General features: G+C 31.2%; 1 protein-coding gene across 2 annotated transcripts in view; it reads right to left on the minus strand.

Annotated features, from left to right (window-relative positions):
• Positions 1 to 18,938, minus strand: part of LOC130891153 (cAMP-dependent protein kinase type II regulatory subunit) — a 51,257-nt gene that overhangs the window by 22,758 nt on the left and 9,561 nt on the right. The gene's annotated exons all lie outside the window — the stretch shown is intronic.

Consider the following 18,938-nt stretch of genomic DNA (forward strand, 5'->3'; position numbering starts at 1 on the left):
ACAAATTTTAGCGAATCAGATTACCCGATATATTAAATATATACACAGCGGAGCTGTCTGTTATCTTACAGGGCCTTTCCTGGTTGTCAAATAAAAAAGATATGGGTATTATTATATCTAACTCTAATGAAATGTCCTATTTTATGTGACATCAAAACTATATTATCATATTTGAGTATGACATTTATTTGGAATATATGGCAATAGAAAAATTCAGTACTTGGAGGAGTTTTTGTAACGGATATACAGAAAATATGCGGTTAATTCAATCAAATATAAAATATACGTCTCCTGGAATAATGCTTCACAATCCTCAAATATCACCTATTTTCAATTTTATCCTATCTTACAGTCATCTCAAAACTATTTCTTTAATTACATACATACCGAAATTTTATGCAGCAAGTGTATTCAGAATAAAGACTAGTCATGAGAGATATTCTGCCCATCTTCCCAGGCTGGGTATTAACATCATCTAACTCTCCCACCTCTCCACATAATTCTTAGAAGCGTGGCAGAAAAAACAGCACTTAAAATGTTTAGAGACGGAATCATCAAAGAAAAGCCGTTCCTGAATAATGACTAACCCTGTGACATGCCTCAGCACGTCACATCGCAAAAGTTTTGTTTTAAGAAAAAATTTACTTCAATAATAAACTGTAAAAGTGGGACCAAAACAACACACAAGAAATTAACAGAAATGTCATTAAATGGTATACGGATGGATCAAAAACAGCAGATGGAACTGGAATAGGAGTGTACGAGTCCAGAACCAAACACTCTTAAAGTCTGGGCAGCGCAGCAAGCATTTCTCAGGCAGAATTTTATGCAATTGAAAACTGTGTTCGGATCAATCTAGAAAGGACCTATAGCAAATAGGAGATCATCATTCTGTCCTATAGTCAAGAAGCCATTAGAGCTCTAAGCTCCAGTATCATAAAATCCCAACTCGTTTGAGATTGCCTAGAAAAATTGAACGAACTAGGCAAGAGAAATTACCCTATGGATTCCGGTACACACCGTAGCGAAGGGAAATGAAATAGCTGATAAGCTCGCTAAAGAGGGGGCAGACAAGCCCTTCATGGAACCCGAACCCTTCTAGGTTTTAGCTACAGAGCAATGGAAAAAGCACTGGAACACAAGGTAGATAGGAACAAAACCAAATATTAGGACAACCTACAAGGGCTGAGACAGGCAAAGACTCTTTTGGGAAACTATAACCAGAGAAGATTTGCAGAATGTATCAACCTAAGTAAGAACAATCTATGAATACTAACAAAAGTTCTATCGGGGCACTTTCGCCTCAACAAACCTCTGAAGATGCTAGGCCCAGCAGATAATGCGGCGTGCAGGTTTTGTTGCACACAGGACGAAACCTCTATTCAAATTCTCTCGAAGTATGAAACACTAAGGAACTCCAAAGCACAACACCTGGGAGCGTATGAAATAGACAAAGATCTCTGGCAATTTTAACCATCCCACATTCTAGACTTTTTAAAAGTGAGAGTGGGATTAATGGGATCGGCTGTAAACACAGGGTTCTCCAGTATCGCAGCAAGAAAGGGGGACACAATAGATCTTTGGGTCGCAGTATATACGAGACCCCAAATCCATACATACACCAACAATCATCAGTCTGTGCCTGCGATGATAATTCTTAAGCTGATCTTAATAACATTTTCTTTGAACACAGCAATTACATTCACAAAACAAAAATTTATCACAGTCACTTGTTAAACAAAATTATTCTCTACCTTTAAACCTCACTCACGTTTCAAGAATAGATAATCCTCATACTTTAGACCTATTGGTAAATTTTCTTCAAAGGTATCATAATTAATATTTAGGTAGAATCGTTAGAAAATTCTGTGGTTGATGAACTTGCTTTGAAACCATTTCTTTTCACACTTACCTTAGTTATCATATGTCAAAAATAAGTAGCAGCCAACAATGAAATTAATTATAATAGCATTGAAATGTATAAAATATAAAGAACGAATTTTACTCTAATTGTTTATGTCTTTTTAAAGTATAAAAAAGTCGTCAATACGATAAAAAATTACGACTGCATTAACACAAACCATGAAATATTAAAATAAAAACATACATTCAATTATTATAATCAAAAACGCTTCAAACGCAATGAAATACAAGAAATAGAGAATTTTTGGGAAACTGTTTACATATTTAGGAAGGAGAAAGCAATTATTTATAAAAAAACCTAAACAATTTGAGTAAAATTCATAATTCTATTTTGTTCATTTCAATACAACTAGGTATGAATAATTTAATTGTTGGCTGCTATGTATTTATTTTTGACAACTAAGGAAAAATTATTGTGGTTAAGGCAGATTTTTATTTCGATATTGGTGATTTATTAATATAATTATGCAAATTGTCGTTATTAAGACATATTTTCATAAAGACCGAAATAAGTCGTTTTCTAACGCCAAATTTCTATGAAACCACTTAAAACAAGGCGATTTATCAACAAACACATTATTTATTAGATTCTCTACAAAATTAAATGGTTGACAGGAGACCGCACCGTATGATCATTAATAAATCCCTTACTAATATTTTCTGGAATTATTTGTGATAGTGTTTACTACCACAACACAAATACTCGTAATTATACCGCCTGGCTAGTGTTTCAATAACCAAAGTTATATCTACAGAGACTGATGGTAAACTGGTCTCTCAAGATGGTAACTTGAGTATCGAAACGCAAGTCAAACTGTGCATTTGTATGTTGCTGTAATAGTAATGTTTACGTACAAGAATGTTATATCCATCCTCTCGAATAGTTTCACCATTATATTTATTAATTAGATTATTTCCGCTGTTTTTCTTCACATCAATAAAACAGATATTTTCTTTAACTATTACTTTTTTGCTGGATATTTTACTTCAAGACCTCTCATCCTTCATTTTCACCAAATTATACACAAAATATATACAATTTTCGAAGTAATATTTATTTATGAGTTTTCTTAATCTGAGAATGGACTGAATATTATCTTAGGGTTACATCCGTATTTTTCGAGATTTTTTATTTAATCCTTGTTCAGCGTATAATAATAATAAAATAGGGATTATGTTTTGTCTTATTTTGCAAACTTGTATATGTAGGATGAACTGTACTGGTTTTATTAAGTTAACTATAAAATATAAAAAGTTGGTTAGATTTGAATTCGTTAATCCAATTATAGCAAATAGCAGTTAAAACAAAAATCAATAAAACTTATATTCAATTGAAATGTTTTTAATAATGCACAAACACTGGATAGTTTATTATTTACTTTAAAGTTGATCAATTAAATTACTTTCGGAAAATTAAAGTTATACATTAATTTTCTGGTTTGCATGCATGTATTATTCCTAAAAAGCTCGGCATAGTCTACAACTACTAAAATTTCATCATGTATCAATGAATTTTGCTAGAGAAAAGTACCTTTGATTACTAAGAATATCAAATAATTTTTTAAAGAAAAGTTAATTAGAATGGAAAAAAATGTGCATCTAACATACATCCAATCCTAATATTAGGAAATCAGGGTTATTTTTCAGAAATTCCTCTGCTCAAGGTCAAAAACTATAAGGTAACAAAGTATTACTCTAAAAGATAATTTTATTTGGTTTGAAAATGTGGTAGAAGTTTATCTTCAATACCAATCATTCGATTTCTAATTTTTAAATATTTATTAATATAGAAGATCCATTTTCATATAACCATTACCAAGATAAGTTTTTTATTTTATTTTGAAATATGTCGTACTAAGTTAATTTTAGTTGAATACGAGAAGTATCTGAAAAGTTTCTGACCTCAATCCGAAGATTTCAATACTTATTAATATAAATCGGGAAATAGACTTGGGTAAGCCTTAAGTGATTATCACTAAAATTGCATCCATTGGTTTGTTTGACAATCGTATACGCGAATTGCTGTGCTGATTTTGCTGGAAAGGAAGAAATAGAGTTTTGGCCTGTCATTAAATATTTCTTTTTAAAAGTCAATATGTCTACGAAAATGAAAGAGCAGTTAAACACTGTGTACGGAGACTCTGCAACATTATTTATAACATCGAGAAATTTTACCAAAATGATACTTGACGACCGTTAGATTAAAATTACAGAAAGGGAAGTCTATCGGCATCTCAAAAGAATGCATTTGCCATATACTAACTGTAGACTTGCGTAAGCTATCCGCGCGTTCAGTGCCACGTTTGCTCACTTTGGAGACGAAGCGCAATCAATAAGTAGCATTTTTCTCAAGGTTTGATAACTGTACATGGAACCCCACTTCTGAAACGAAAAAACAGTCTAAAGACCGTTTTTTGGGATAGTCATGGGATTTTGTGCATCGAATATTTTCAAGTGGGTATTAGGAAAGTAATACGCATCATTGATAAAGAAAAGAAGAAATTTTAAGAAATTTACCGCATTTTACGAAGAAGTGTTTTTCTAGAAGGACAACGCACTCTCTCCCATTTCGGTGATTGCCATGGCTAAAATTCACGAATTCGAATTAGTTGTCTACCCACCGCATTCACCAGATCTGGCCCGCAGCGACTTTTGCCCGTTCCTTAACTTTAAAGTTTAACTCGCAGTAGGGAGACTATCAGATAGGGACTTTATCGTAGATTACAACGCGAGAACGCCTTTTTTGTGAAGAAAGTCGACAACTATTATTTGGAAGGGTTAAAAAGGTTAAGGCATCGCTGGACTAGTGTATAGATTTAAAAAGAGATTAAGTTGAAAAATAAAAATGATTATGGAAAGGAAAATGTCTAGTAACTTAGTTATTTCAGGAATTTTTCATACAATCCTTGTATGTTATATTTAATAATAATTTTGTCTTAAGTTCAAGCCTCGATTTCAATTTAGTGACTTTTAACGTTAGAATGCCTTTATTAGTATGGATCAAACATTATTCTATATATTAAGTATTCAAAATAATTTATATGAAATATTTTTGGACTATTTTATATTTCAAATTTCACTAAATGATTACGGAGAGGTATAATGTTCCTAATAGTTATACTAAAGTATGTTTCTAGATTAATGCCTTGAACAGAAGAGAAAGCTGTTTCATCTTGTTACTGACAGGCATTTTAATGTGCAGCTCATTTTTTATCTCACATTATTAGCTCTAAAAGGTCCATTTGATTTATAAACTACATTTTTCATCAAATAGCTATAATACAAGGTATACAAAAGTAAACGTTGTTTCATACATAAATATTACTATAAATGTTTTTTGAATTAGTTGAAACATAATAATCAAAAAAATATAATTTGATATAAGTTTGTTGGTTCATCAATGAGGAATAAAAAATGATTGTTCAATTTTTCTTAGTCTTTTTTTTATATAACTGTTCTTGATTTTTGATCTTTTTTGATACATAATATGTTTTTTGTTAGGATCAACATTGATCTTCTTCAAAATATTATGTATTGGAAAGGTTTTTGTATGTATATGTTAGGTACTACAATAAAGGCCAAAGTTGGGACAAAACATCAAAGTTATTATAAATTTAGGTAGAGAAGTTATTCTTAATAAAAAATTTTGCATATCTGTCCAAAAAAATCAATAGAAATCAATATTAACTTTAACAAAGAGTCGAATATCTTTAAAATTTCAATATTGAAATTTTTATTACAAAAGCTAATCAAAAATAAATAGAATTTGTTATTGGTAAATACAAAAATACTCAATTGAGTATTTGAGTTTTATTTTAAAGAAGAAATAAACAATTATTTTGAATAATTAATACACATTAAACAGTGAACACTTATCCTAACCCTTATACAAATATGCCAAATATTTAATTGAATTAATTCATAAAGCAGATAGTATATTTCCAAAATATTTGAAAAAACTAAAATCTGGAACACCAAAAAATGAAAGATGTTGTATATAAGACGTTTTCTTGTAATCATTGAGACCCTTTTTGTAAACAGCCATATGCGAAAAAAAATGAAAACAGCGTCAACATTCTTAAAACAGTCAAATGCAAAACGTCAATTTTTACAAAATGTTTGTGTATATAACAATGAGAAACATATTGATTATGAAGAAGTAAGCAAATCGAGAAACATTTCAATTTTTTTTTATATAAATTTTTCTCTTCAATGAAAAAATAAATGAGTATACAAGGATATCTTGAAAAATTATAAGCCTAATATAAAACCAAACAAAATTTTAATGTCAAAATAATTTATTACTCAACATATTCTCTTCTTAATTGGATACATTTATTACAGGGAACCTGCAACGTTTCCAGACCGTTCAAAAAAATGTTTCTTCTTGCTCTGCAAACTAGACCTCCACAACTTTTATTACCTCCTCGATGGAAAAAAATTTACGACCTTTTAAACTTTTTTTCAGTTGAAGAAAGAGATGATAGTCGAACGGAGCCAAATCTAGTGAATAAGTGTGTTCTAGTAATTCAAACCCTAAATCACGAATTTTTTGCATGGCAACATGAGATTTGTGTGCAGGGGCGTTGTCCTGCAAAAACAAAACACCTTTGGATAGCTTTCCGCGTCTTTTCTCTTTAATTTTCTCCGTAGAGTGGTCAGTAATGACGAATAATAATCTCCAGTTATTATTCTACTCTTATCCAAAAAATCAATCGTGATTACTCCATGGCAATCCCAAAAAACTGAAGCAAGAACTTTTCCAGCAGATTTTTTGACACGAAACTTCTTAGGTCTTGGAGAACCAGAGTGACGCCATTCCATCGATTATTGTTGCTTTCTGGATCGTAGAAATGTACCCAAGTCTCATCCATAGTAAGAATTCAGTTTAAGAAGTCTACACCTTTTTCAAATCGAGCACAGATCAAATGCGATGCTTCTACCCTTGCACGCTTTTGGTCAACATTCAAACATTTGGGGATCCATTTTGCAGAAATTTTTCTCTTGTCCAAATTCCGTGAGCTGTATGATGAACGCGTTCGTATGAAATATTCAGTGCTTCAGATATCCGTTTTAGCCCAATTCGAGGGTCTGATAAAATCATGTCATAAACTGCATCGATATTTTCGGGGACTGACCTTCCCGATCGGTCATCATCTTCAATGGAAAATTTACCTCTTTTGAAGCATACGAAGGACATTGGACATCACCAATGGTATTAAGCATATCTTCGTAAATCTGCTTACCTCTTAACCCTTTTAAGTTCTTGATGATGGTTCGGTACTCCAATTTTTTTATTTTCACAATTTCGGTGGATATCTTATTTCTTTTAATTTGTTACGTAAGTCTGGTTTACTTTTTTAACGTTAAACTTTACACTGACACTTCTAATAAGTTATTGTTCGTTGGTATGGTAACGCAATATTTTGTTTATGCTTGGAACTGGTCTAGGCTAACTAGATACATCCTCGTATACTAAAATAGACATATTGTTTACTAACTAAAATATATATAAAAAGGTCTAAACCCCCAACAGTTGTTTTGCCACTTGAAACAAATTTATTCTATGAAACAAAAAGTACAACTTTAACAAAATGGAATGCTACATTTTTAAATAGTTAGATAGACATGAAAAACAAGTAAAAATTATAGTTATCAGATTTTAGAAGTTATGGTATGTTTATTCACAATGTATTGCTCTTTCCTTTGTTTGGGTAACTACGTGCTCTTTGTGGACACTTATGAAATGTGACTTTCCATAATCAACTTTAATTAAGAACGACGAAGAAAGGACTACTATGTCTTTTCTCAGGAAGGTAACTTATAAATAATTTTCATTAGATCCAGTAATTAGAAAATTACTGAGTGATATTAATTTAAAAAAGTAACCAATTAATAGAGCTAGGAACAGATTTTATGTATGATAATGAACGATTTTTATTTGGGTTCAAACTAAAAACTAAAGAAATTCCAGACTTGTTTCATTTACTGAACATAAGTGAGAATTCACTTTCTCTATTTACATATCTTATAATTTGCGTGCTGTCTGCGTACAGCTCCACGATCTTATATAGGAAATTTCGAATGTTCAATTATACCATCTGAAAGGTCAGAAATTGGTCATAAAAGGTCAGTCAATTCCATCTACGCACGATAGAGTAGCATTGAAATTGAAAAAAAAACAAATAAGTTGTCATTGTCTTAACGGGCATGGTTGATTGTATCAGGGCAGTGAGCACTTACGCACAGCTCTTTACTATAAACCCGACGGAGTGAGGGAAGCTGTCGATAACCCATCTTAATTTGCTTTCACATAGCTCAGCCGAGCAAATTTAGCTAAATTTATTATTATTTTTTTTACAAATATGGATTTGATATACAGGTGAATTTTTATGTAAATAAATATTTCTAATTTAAAAAATGTAGGTTTATATAAAATTATGATGAAGTAAGCCAGTTAATTATTTTCCCCCCTCACGTAGTTTAAAATATATCCTATTTTTTTCTCCGCTATTATAAATTTGATGAAGTACATTTTTTTTCTTAAAAAGAATTACAAAAAAAATATTTCCCATTCCGTATGGTCTATAGTAAAGAGGTGTGCGTAAGAGCTCACTGTCCTGATACAATTAACCGGTCCAAATGAGGTGGTAAAATTTCGCAATGAACTTTCAAGATACGATATTACTGCATAAATCATGATAATTGAATTAATTTATTGTTTTACTGTTTAAGATAATATTTTGGACGTTTGCTTATCATTCTACAACTGTTTCTTTAAATATAAGTATATTGTATATGTAATATTTATACAAAAAATCATAAATATTATTGGAATAAATTAGTATTCAGTATTATATCAGTATCAAATGAAAAAACATCAAAATCATAGTCAACTTGAATAATTCTTTAAATCATTTTTTAAACAAACCGGTATAACAGGTGTTCACATGGATTTAGAACTAGGTAGACGGACGTTAATGAGTTTTAGTTACATTGTAATGGCAAATGACTAACGTTAGTTCAAAATGTTTTCAAGTACAGGTTTTACTTCTGAATTGCTCATAAAACACCGTTCATTAAACGATACTTCAATTCATCTATAAATTCAAATAGTAAAATAAAATACCTAATAACTAATTTTAGAATATTAACTTGAGAAATTTGAGAGTAATCATTTTTTACAAGGATGTAAATTATATTAATAAGGATGCATTATTTATTGTAACTATACTAAGGCACTTGAGTACGGTGGCCAAAACGCATGCAACCCGCTTAGTGTCACCTTAAGGCCCGTGTATCCGAACCGTAAAAAATGTATATACAAAAACTTCTACATAATAGGGATATCTTGGACAATTGGATAACTGAAAATTCCATTTCCATAGGCATAAAAGTTCGTTGCTTTAACGTTTTAAATGTCTAATGGGCTGCAAATTTTAGTTGATTTAAAAAAATGTGTCAAGGTCGTGAAATAAAAAAAAAAATAAATAAATGGAAAATATTTATAAGAATATTTTGTAGAGACAATGGTTTTAAGTACGTGATTATGAAAAATAAAAAAATAAAAGATTTAAGTCAAGTTAGTTGTAAAAAAATTGTTTTTGTGAAGGAACTAAGGAAAAGACGCATTTGCCATTTACTACCGTGTTTGCTGACTTTGGACCAAAAGCGCAGTCGAAAGAACATATTCCACACATTATTAACGCAGTTGGAACAAAATGAGTTGATTTTGGATTCATTAACTGTAAATGAAACCTGGATCCCCTACTACACTCCTGACACGAGAAAATAGTCAAAAAAATGTTTTGTAAAGGGTAAACCTGCTCAGAAAAAAGCAAGGACGGTTTCATTGGCCGGAAAAGTGACTGTTTTTTGGTAAAGTCATGGGATTATTTTCATCGACGGTCTTCCAAAAGTTGAAGCAATAACAGGGAACATTACGCATCATTGTATGAAAAGATGACAGTAGAAATTACAAAACTTCATTCAATCATGACAACGCGTTGTCTCCCACTTCGGTGATCATCAAGGCTAAAATTAATGTAACGAACGATTTGGGAGAAATGTATAGATTTAAAAGGAAAATATGTCTCTTGTTTCTTTGTTGGCTCGGAAACGTTTCAGATAATCCTTGTGTTATTATTTAAATTTATTTTATTTCCTTATTATTATTATACACTTACATTTCTAAACAATGATGATAACCTCAACTATTCTGAGCAAATTATAAATTCAAATTTCTATGTTTGTTCATTGTTTTCTTTAGTGAGTTTGTTTTCATTGCAGATGTTCTAAAAATATTAATAGTAACGACGAATATGTAAAAGATGAATGAAGGGAAAAATCAGAGACAAGGGAAGCAAAGAAAAGAAAAAAATACCGAGTGAATAAATCAATACCAGTTTAAGATATCCATTATGGTCAAAATGACGCTCCTAATAGGAAATATCTCCCAACAGAATTTAGTCAAACTATATAAAAGGTTTTTATGAAGACTTTAATGGATCCACGGAATCACTAGAATTTAGGCAATAGGAAGCACGTTGTGGTATTTGTAAAGTATGTAGAAGAGTCTTCCATATTTTCTGGAGCATCTCTTTTCTATAATCCCTAAAACATACTCTGGTAGAGTTAGTACGTTGGCCCACTGGAAACAGGTAACCTCTTTCGGTTTAATATCTTTCCCCCTTTGATGTAACAATATTTGTTACTAAGTTCTAAACAAAACAAGATAGATGCACTTGATATTATTACGTTTTGTCACCTTGAATTATATTATCTATTTGTTGAAACTTGAATATTTGGTTCATGTCGATACAGGTATGTAAGTATTTTCTAGAGTAGAATCTACTGAAGTTCCTGTTTAAAAAAGTTGGAACAATTTTTTAGATTATCTCATTCGACGTCAGTTTTAGAAAATTCCAGTTTATTTGAATAATTTAGTAAGCTTTAGTCTTTACTCAGGTAGATATTGGTATAAGCCAGAGTCATAAACATCAAAATCTTTTAACTGAAACGAGCTCCTCGGAAAACCTCCGTATATAAATTATACATATACACAAGCGGTGATAATTTTCAAAAAGTAAATCTGTCTTTTTTTCACATATTGTAATTTGAAGGACACTTGTTTAAAAGCACTACACCCGAGAGCGCGTATGAAATAGAAAACGAAGATCTCTGTTTATAAGAGATCCCAAATCCATACATACACACATACAACACTCTGCCCTTTGTACATTTCCAGAAAAAGTAACTTCACAATCACAACTTCAAGCTTACAAACCTTATATCAATTGTTAGTAATTTTCTAGAAAATAAAAATGCTAAGGAGTATTTGAAATGCTCCAAAATTTCTCCGAATATTAGGATAAGGATAGATTTCTTTGCAACCTAGAAGATGACAATGAGAACGATTCTAACAAGATATCAAAACAATAAAAGAAATACGAGATATCGAGACCAATATGATTGCTATATAATAACAGACTACTGATGGACCTTACAAAGAGATCATCTCGAGTGAAAATACCCTAGATAATCCAGCGCAAAAGGATTTTCTCAACAGTTGCCTTTAATTGACAATTCAAAATATAAAAAAATAATGAGAAATTTCTGTAAAATGTGGTGTTAGCACTTAAATGTGAATAAAATCGACTAGTAGAAATTATGGCCTATCTCAAATTCAAAAGGATGTTCATTGGATGGTATGTTAATTTTATTTGTGATCTAAAAAAGTTTTGTTCACAGAATACGAAATAAAATAGAATCCATTAGCAAGAGATCTTTTTGATTCAATTTTTTTCAAAAAATTAAGGAATGTCTATCAAGCTTACTTTATAATAACTATAACAGTATCATGCCCTTACTGGCTCTTCACAATAAACCTTGATAATGATAGGATAAATGTATGAAACTATTTTCGCCATGTTGAAGTAAATTAAATATATTAACTCACTACTACATATATTTATGTATTTACTGACCCTTTGTGGCCATACCTTAATGCTTTACAGCTGAATAAGAAAATTATTACCAGCACCTATAATATTCTAATTTTACTAGAAGAAACACAGTGATGGTACGAAGAGATTTGTAATGAAATGAAAAAAATTATATCCCAGATTCAGTGGGACGTCCTAGTATAAAAAACGATCATATTTAGGAATGCAGCAGATGGCTCACGCAAGAATTATGTAAAATAGGATTTGTTATTAGTCGAAGCGCGACATATTATCGACAATTCCTACTGAACACACACTGTTTACGCTAAAACTACAATTACACAATATTAACCAAGTTATCGATTTCAGAGACTCTGAAGATGATAAATTGGTTATCGAAAAGCGATGTGTTCAGTATGAATATCACAAACGGTACCAAAATTCCCAAATTAATCGACATTTCCTGTTAAGCTTGTTTGAGCTTAGGTCGATCACCACAAAAGTCACTTAATAGCAAATAGAATAGCGTCAATACTTGAACAAGATCAAATATTTTTCTTATCTTATGATGATTACTGGTCACTGTCGATGTAACTGTGGCAAAGAGGAAGCACCTCTTCTAATAACCGTAAGTCGTTGGATATTTTGAATAAAAATTCATCACTCTTCGAAGTGGAATGCTTAGTTCATTTACTGCTAATATTCATGCAATAAACGCTTTTCGAAATTTCAAGCTTTGGCAAAAACCAGTGGGAACCATAAAGGTTGATGAATGGTCGGATGAAAATCCACATTATCAAAATGTTATAGGGTTTGCTACACAGCACTTCAAATGACATGATCTCGATTAATTGTTTTTAGCTATCAATACTTCTGAAGATATGGTCTCCTTACCATTTTCGTTCCCATATCAATGAATGTGTTGCAATTATTAAACGTTTAGAAAGTTGAAAGATCCAATCCAAGAGTACTCAAAACATGTGCGTGAAAGCCAATACTTGCTTCAAATTGTAAAATGTAGAAACATAGAAATGGCCTATTTAAATTACTACTGGTTCTGCCATCAGTAATGTAAAACAAACAGTTGAAGATTTGGTCAAGTTAGCTATATGATTGTAGGGCAAATGCCCTACAATTATTTTTTGCCCGACTGGAAAATTGAAAATATTAAGTCGAACGTGCAAAACATGTGGTCGTTATCCGTCAAGTCACTAAATTCATAAAAAAGAAAACTAGCTCGATGAAATCGACATAAACATTCCAAAATCGGATGAAAGTGAGCAGTCACACAATATTGAGCAGCAAACATCCAGTGTAATCAAAAACTTAGAATCATTGAATCGGGCATACCAAAATTAAAAGAAGTTTGTTTTTTTCGTAATCTCACTTAATACCATAACTTTTGTATCTTTATCTATGCTGACTACCGTAGTAATAAAGTTTAAATCAGTTATGTCAAAGTTACGGCCCGCGGGCCGCTTCCGGCCCCTGAACTGTATCAATAAGGCCCGCGACCGCAATGTGTCACAGAAAGAAGGATCGTGTTTTTTAGAACTTTTAGACTTCATTCGATTCCTCTACGGATATTTTAAATACTCGTACTCTCAAGTCTACGGATGTTTATTAGTAATTTTAAGAGCAGCGTGTGCCTAGACAAGGGAGAGAGAAAGACAGCCATCTCTTAGCAGCAAGCGGAAATAACCTATTATTTTTGTCGAGAATTTTCCACGAGCTTCGAGTCTAGACTAGAACCTTTCTTAACCATATAAAAGAGTGCGTCGGGGCTACGTGAGTCAGTTGAGTCGAGTAATCCAAGTGATACGGTTGGAGAAGGATTTTAATTGTACTGCGAAAGTGATTGTGAAGATATAATGCGCATTTGTTTATGTCGTGCGCGTGCGATATCCATAATTGTTGTGTCGAGTTCTATAATTGTCACGATTTTCGCATAATGTCAAGTTGATAGTGAGTACAGAGTTTTTCAGTCTAAATGAGAAATTGCATATTTTTTCGAATGGAAAGGTAAACCACTGTGTTTGATTTGTAATCGAACAGTTGCTGTTTGTAAGGAGTTTAATTTGAAGAGACACTATGATACTAATCATAAGTCAAAATCCGATTGTTACACTGAAAAAATAAGAATCGGCACATTGTCGTCATCTTTAAAATCTAAACTTCTAGGTCAACAATCGATGTTTACTAAAGCTAATACAGAAAGCGAAGATACCCTGCAATCAAGTTTTATTACTGCATTAGAAATTGCGATAAGATCAAAACCTTTCACTGATGGTGATTTTATTAAAGACTGTATGTTGAAAGTTGCCGATGTTTCATTTCCATCTGAAAAGTCAATAATTCAAAATATTTCGCACTTAAGAAACACTATTGCTTCAAGAATAAATGATTTATTTCAAAATTTGGTTCCTCAACTGAAGGAGAAAATTAAGGAATTTAAAACTTTTCGCTGGCTGTTGACGAGAGCACTGATACTGTCGATACAGCTCAACTTGTTGTTTTTATATGAGGCATTAACAGTAACTTTGAAATAACTGAAGAACTATTAAAGTGCGTTCTACTGACAGGTACTACAACAGCAAATGATATTTATTCTGCAATTGAGCATTTGATAGCAGAATATGAAATCGACTGGAATATACTTAGCAGCGCAATTACAGATGGCGCTCCTGCCATGGCTGACAAACATTCGAGCGTTGTAACTAAATTAAAACAGAAAACATCGGGGAATTTTATGGGATTTCACTGTATAATTCATCAGGCAATATGAGGGCAATATTGTTTTCTTATATAAAAAATAAGCCGCTTGCCGCAAAAACTACAGAATATATTGATAGGTACTTCTCTATCCGACTAGACTAGAGAAATTTACCTCGTATCTCGCCTCACTAATCAAATTTCGACTAGGTACGCTAATAGGGCGGCATATTTTGTTCTTGTGCCCGGGCGGCGGATACCCTAGGCTCGGCCCTGGTCACAATGCACATTTTCAGCTTTAATTTATTCTTGAAAAAAAAAGAATAACTGAAAATGTGTGATTGGAATCACACAAATGCAATTGTGGACTGCAGATAAGTTTGGTTAAAAAGTTTGGGAATCACGAAAGGTATTCAAATATATAGATGTATATAGTACCTCAGTAAAAGGCATTGAAAAAATGATCTTCCATTAAACTTCAGTAGTAATTTTGGCGATCTGCGTATACTCAAAAAATATATTTTTATGCAACATAGTAAATTCATAACCACCTCACTTTATTATAAAATTTGGAATAACGACGCGGTAAATTATAATAAACTCAACGACACTCTTTCACTGTATTCTCAGTCCAATTTTTGAATGCTCAACTTTTATTAAAATCGAAAGCGATCAGTTTTAAAAACATGACCGGGTTACCGGGTAGGTATTTATATACGTCTAGTACACCAAATGAACACTTCCAAACAATAATAAATTAAAGAGACATTACTTTAAAACGAAATGGTTACAGTTGCTTTAAATTAAATACTCCCAAAATATCGAGCAAGAACTACAATTAAATCACTAAATGAAAAACTGAGGAATACTGAAATAATAAAAACAGAGGATCTACAATGTAATAATTAGGAGTGCTTTAGCAAGAAAAGCAAATAGAAACTTAAGTTTAGATCGAATCAGAAACGACACAATGAAAGAGCAAATGAACCTGAAAGAAACAATTATAGAATATATTAAGAAAAAATAGTTGATTTGGTACAGTCACCTGTAAAAGATTGCCAAAAAATTATGAGGTGGACCTTACAGGAGAACAGTAAGAGAGGAAGACCAAGATTATCATGGATGCATGGAATAAGAAAATCAATGAGTGTACAAACTCTGAACGATAAGATCTGCAACGACAGGAAAGAGTGGCAATTAGGCATCGGAAAACGTCGTAGGAAGTTTTGAACCCAAATTTATGAATATATTTTAAGACTTTCTTCAAGGACGCAAATTGAAATAATTACCCAAAAAGTAAAAAGCAAATTGTATTGGGAAGCTTAAATGATACATACTTGTCAATTAGAAAATTATATGAAGAATAATAGAAAAAATACAATATGATAAAAGAGGTGACTGATACCCGCCTAAAAACGATTGCTTAAAACGACTTTAATATAACAGCTAGGTGTATTTCTGTTGCATTATCTATCTATTTAACGTTTTCTTAATATTACTGAAATCTTTTAGAATATTATATACTATGAAAGAAGCTTGGAACTAGCTAGGGTTTAAAAAAATAAAGTTGTAAGAAAAGCTAGGCAAAACTAAAGCCAAAGATCAATTCACAAACGATATAAATTATAGAAATTTGAATTTAACGCTGCAATTAACACTTGTATAGTCTGTTTAATCAACTTATTTGTACTCTCGAAATGGTTAAGGATATACTATGATGACAAAACGAAAGCGTCGTCAACCTACATAAATTTTTAGTATCAGTTGGAGAGAGAAATAAATATATAATTCTTTATTTTATTGAAAATTATCACTTTCGTTAACTCAAAGTATTTATTTTTGGCTATGTTACTTCGATGTAAGAATGTTCAGAAATACGGATAATAAATATTAACTCTCTAAAATTTAATATTAAGAGTTACCAACCCCTTGGTACTCATTAAAACGTTTACAAGCACAATGTGTTATAATTTATTTCATTGATACAATTCGAATTACGACAATATTTCAACTGAAATTTTGTTTCCAACGTTTCGGCGATACATTTAGCCAGCTATTGCTCGATCAGATGAGAATTGTGAATCAGTACTGTCTGAAACTAAAAAAATATGTATCATCAATACTGCACTTCACAATATTTTTTTACCAAGAATCATTGGAAGGATTTTTTTCACAAAACGTGAAATATTATTGAACAAAAACTGAAAGCATTAAAATTGTTTCACTTTATCCTTTAGGGAACTTTATACATTTACTTCAATAAATTAACAATTTTTAAAAAGAATGAAAACATGTGTTTTGACGATTAGTATGTACTCAGATTTCTTACGTTTATAATTATTTCAGCGAATGCTTATGCATCAGACTGAAAAAGAAAACTAAAATTATCGGGAAGAAATAAAATATTATTTCGATTTACATCATTAAGTAATAATTTTCCTGAATAGTATGTATTACTTTGTAGTCTAGGAAGTAGAAAGTGGTATAGAACAGCAAACACCTAAGCACTTCACATCCAATTTGTTTTAATTTGTAAATTGATTTTGAAACTGTCTATTTATTGGAAACAGAATTAGTTAATGAAGGTAGTACCTACACACTTTAGTTATAGGCATGAATGATTTAGCTCAAATCTCAAAAGTATTGAGACACGTTCCATTCACCAATGTTGAACAATTTCTATCATAACATTGCGTAATTTCTACTTCGTGTAAAATTTGAAAATTATATTGTGTGTTCCACATCATACAGAACAAAAAGCTATGTTGCAAATATCAACTAATATTAATCACATCTAAAGGATTTGCACATTGGATTGAATATCAAACATAAATAATAACACAAAATAGGTTTAAGTACTTGCTCTCGATCCTTTCATACAATCAAATCATGAGCGTGGCTGTACCGAAGAATACAATAGATATAGTAATCAATACAGAAGTACTAAGAAGAATGGAAAAGGATAAAAAAGTCCTGTATAATGATAGGACTAGAAAGCTGTACAACCTGGGGTAAAAAATCATAACGATTATGATAGGTAACTCCAGAACGAATAAGCACTCTTCAGAATTTAAGTAACAGTAACTAATATTTTTTGTAAAATGTTTTATACCAAAAATGAAGTATTTCTGTGATATTTTTGATTTTTAAAAAGTTTTGGAAAATCTAATCCCCCAATATTTTTATTAATTTGAACATGTTACGTTAATGTTTTGTAATCAATGAACAACGTCAACTTCAAGGGTTCCACAGATTTTTAGTGATCTAGTTAGATGGATATTTGTCTATGTCTAGGAATTATGTAAGTGGCATCTAAAAAATGCAGAACGAAGAAAGATATTCATTCAGAAAAACAATCTAATTAATTTCATTCTTTGATTTTAAATCATAATGAAAAAAAAAATGTGTAGAAAGTAGAAGCGAGGAATAATAAAGAAACTTAACGTAAAAGTGTATGGGAAGTTGAAACGATCCAACCAAAAAAAGGACGGAGAGGCTTGTAAATTAAATACATATCATTGATTTAATTCGCAAATCTAGTAAAAGCTTAACGATGTTCGAAAATAGTGGCCACATATCAAATTTGCAGAAAATAGTTGAAGAAAAATAGTATAAGTAAATTAACACGGATTGCAGTTGGTTTTAAACAAAATAGGGTCTGAAGTTGCGAGGTTTATGTAGACTTTTAAATTGTATCAGATTTTTTGAGACTGTTTTCTGTTAGATGAGGTCAGAAATTATGTATCTAATTGTGTCAAAATGTTGATTATAGAATAAACGTATATACGTAGTTTGCGACTTAAGCCGACGAAATATAACTTGTATATTAAATAGAGGAAATTTAATTTAACCTAATCTTTTCTAACTCAACCTATGAACATATGCGCTCTCAGAATGTTTGTGAAATCCAAGTAACGTTCACAATCCACGTGATCTCCCGAACAAATCAGAATCCATTTGCAGAATTTTGTAGTTTGGGATAGAGACACTTTTAAACCGCAAACAGGCGTAATTTGAATCGATTATTGCTGATTTTAAATAGAATTTTGTCACATTTTCTAGTAAATATTTGAGACCCCTAAAATAAAATCTATTCTTATCTTTAAAGAAGTAGTAATATTCAATTAAAATATTCATAATTACAGTGAATTAGATAAAATGGAATTATAAAATGCATTAGAATTTTTCAGGTCTTTTTTATTGTTGTATGGAACCATTTCTGAAAATTCTGTATTTTGGAATTTGACTTTGAGAATATTTTTTATTGGATGTATGTTTGTTTTTTCATATTTAATTCATTTGTCAATTCAGTTTGATTTTTTTTATCGTATTGATGACTTTTTAATCTTTTTCCAAATA

Source organism: Diorhabda carinulata, chromosome 3, assembly GCF_026250575.1.
Source record: "Diorhabda carinulata isolate Delta chromosome 3, icDioCari1.1, whole genome shotgun sequence".
NCBI classification, from domain to species: domain Eukaryota; kingdom Metazoa; phylum Arthropoda; class Insecta; order Coleoptera; family Chrysomelidae; genus Diorhabda; species Diorhabda carinulata.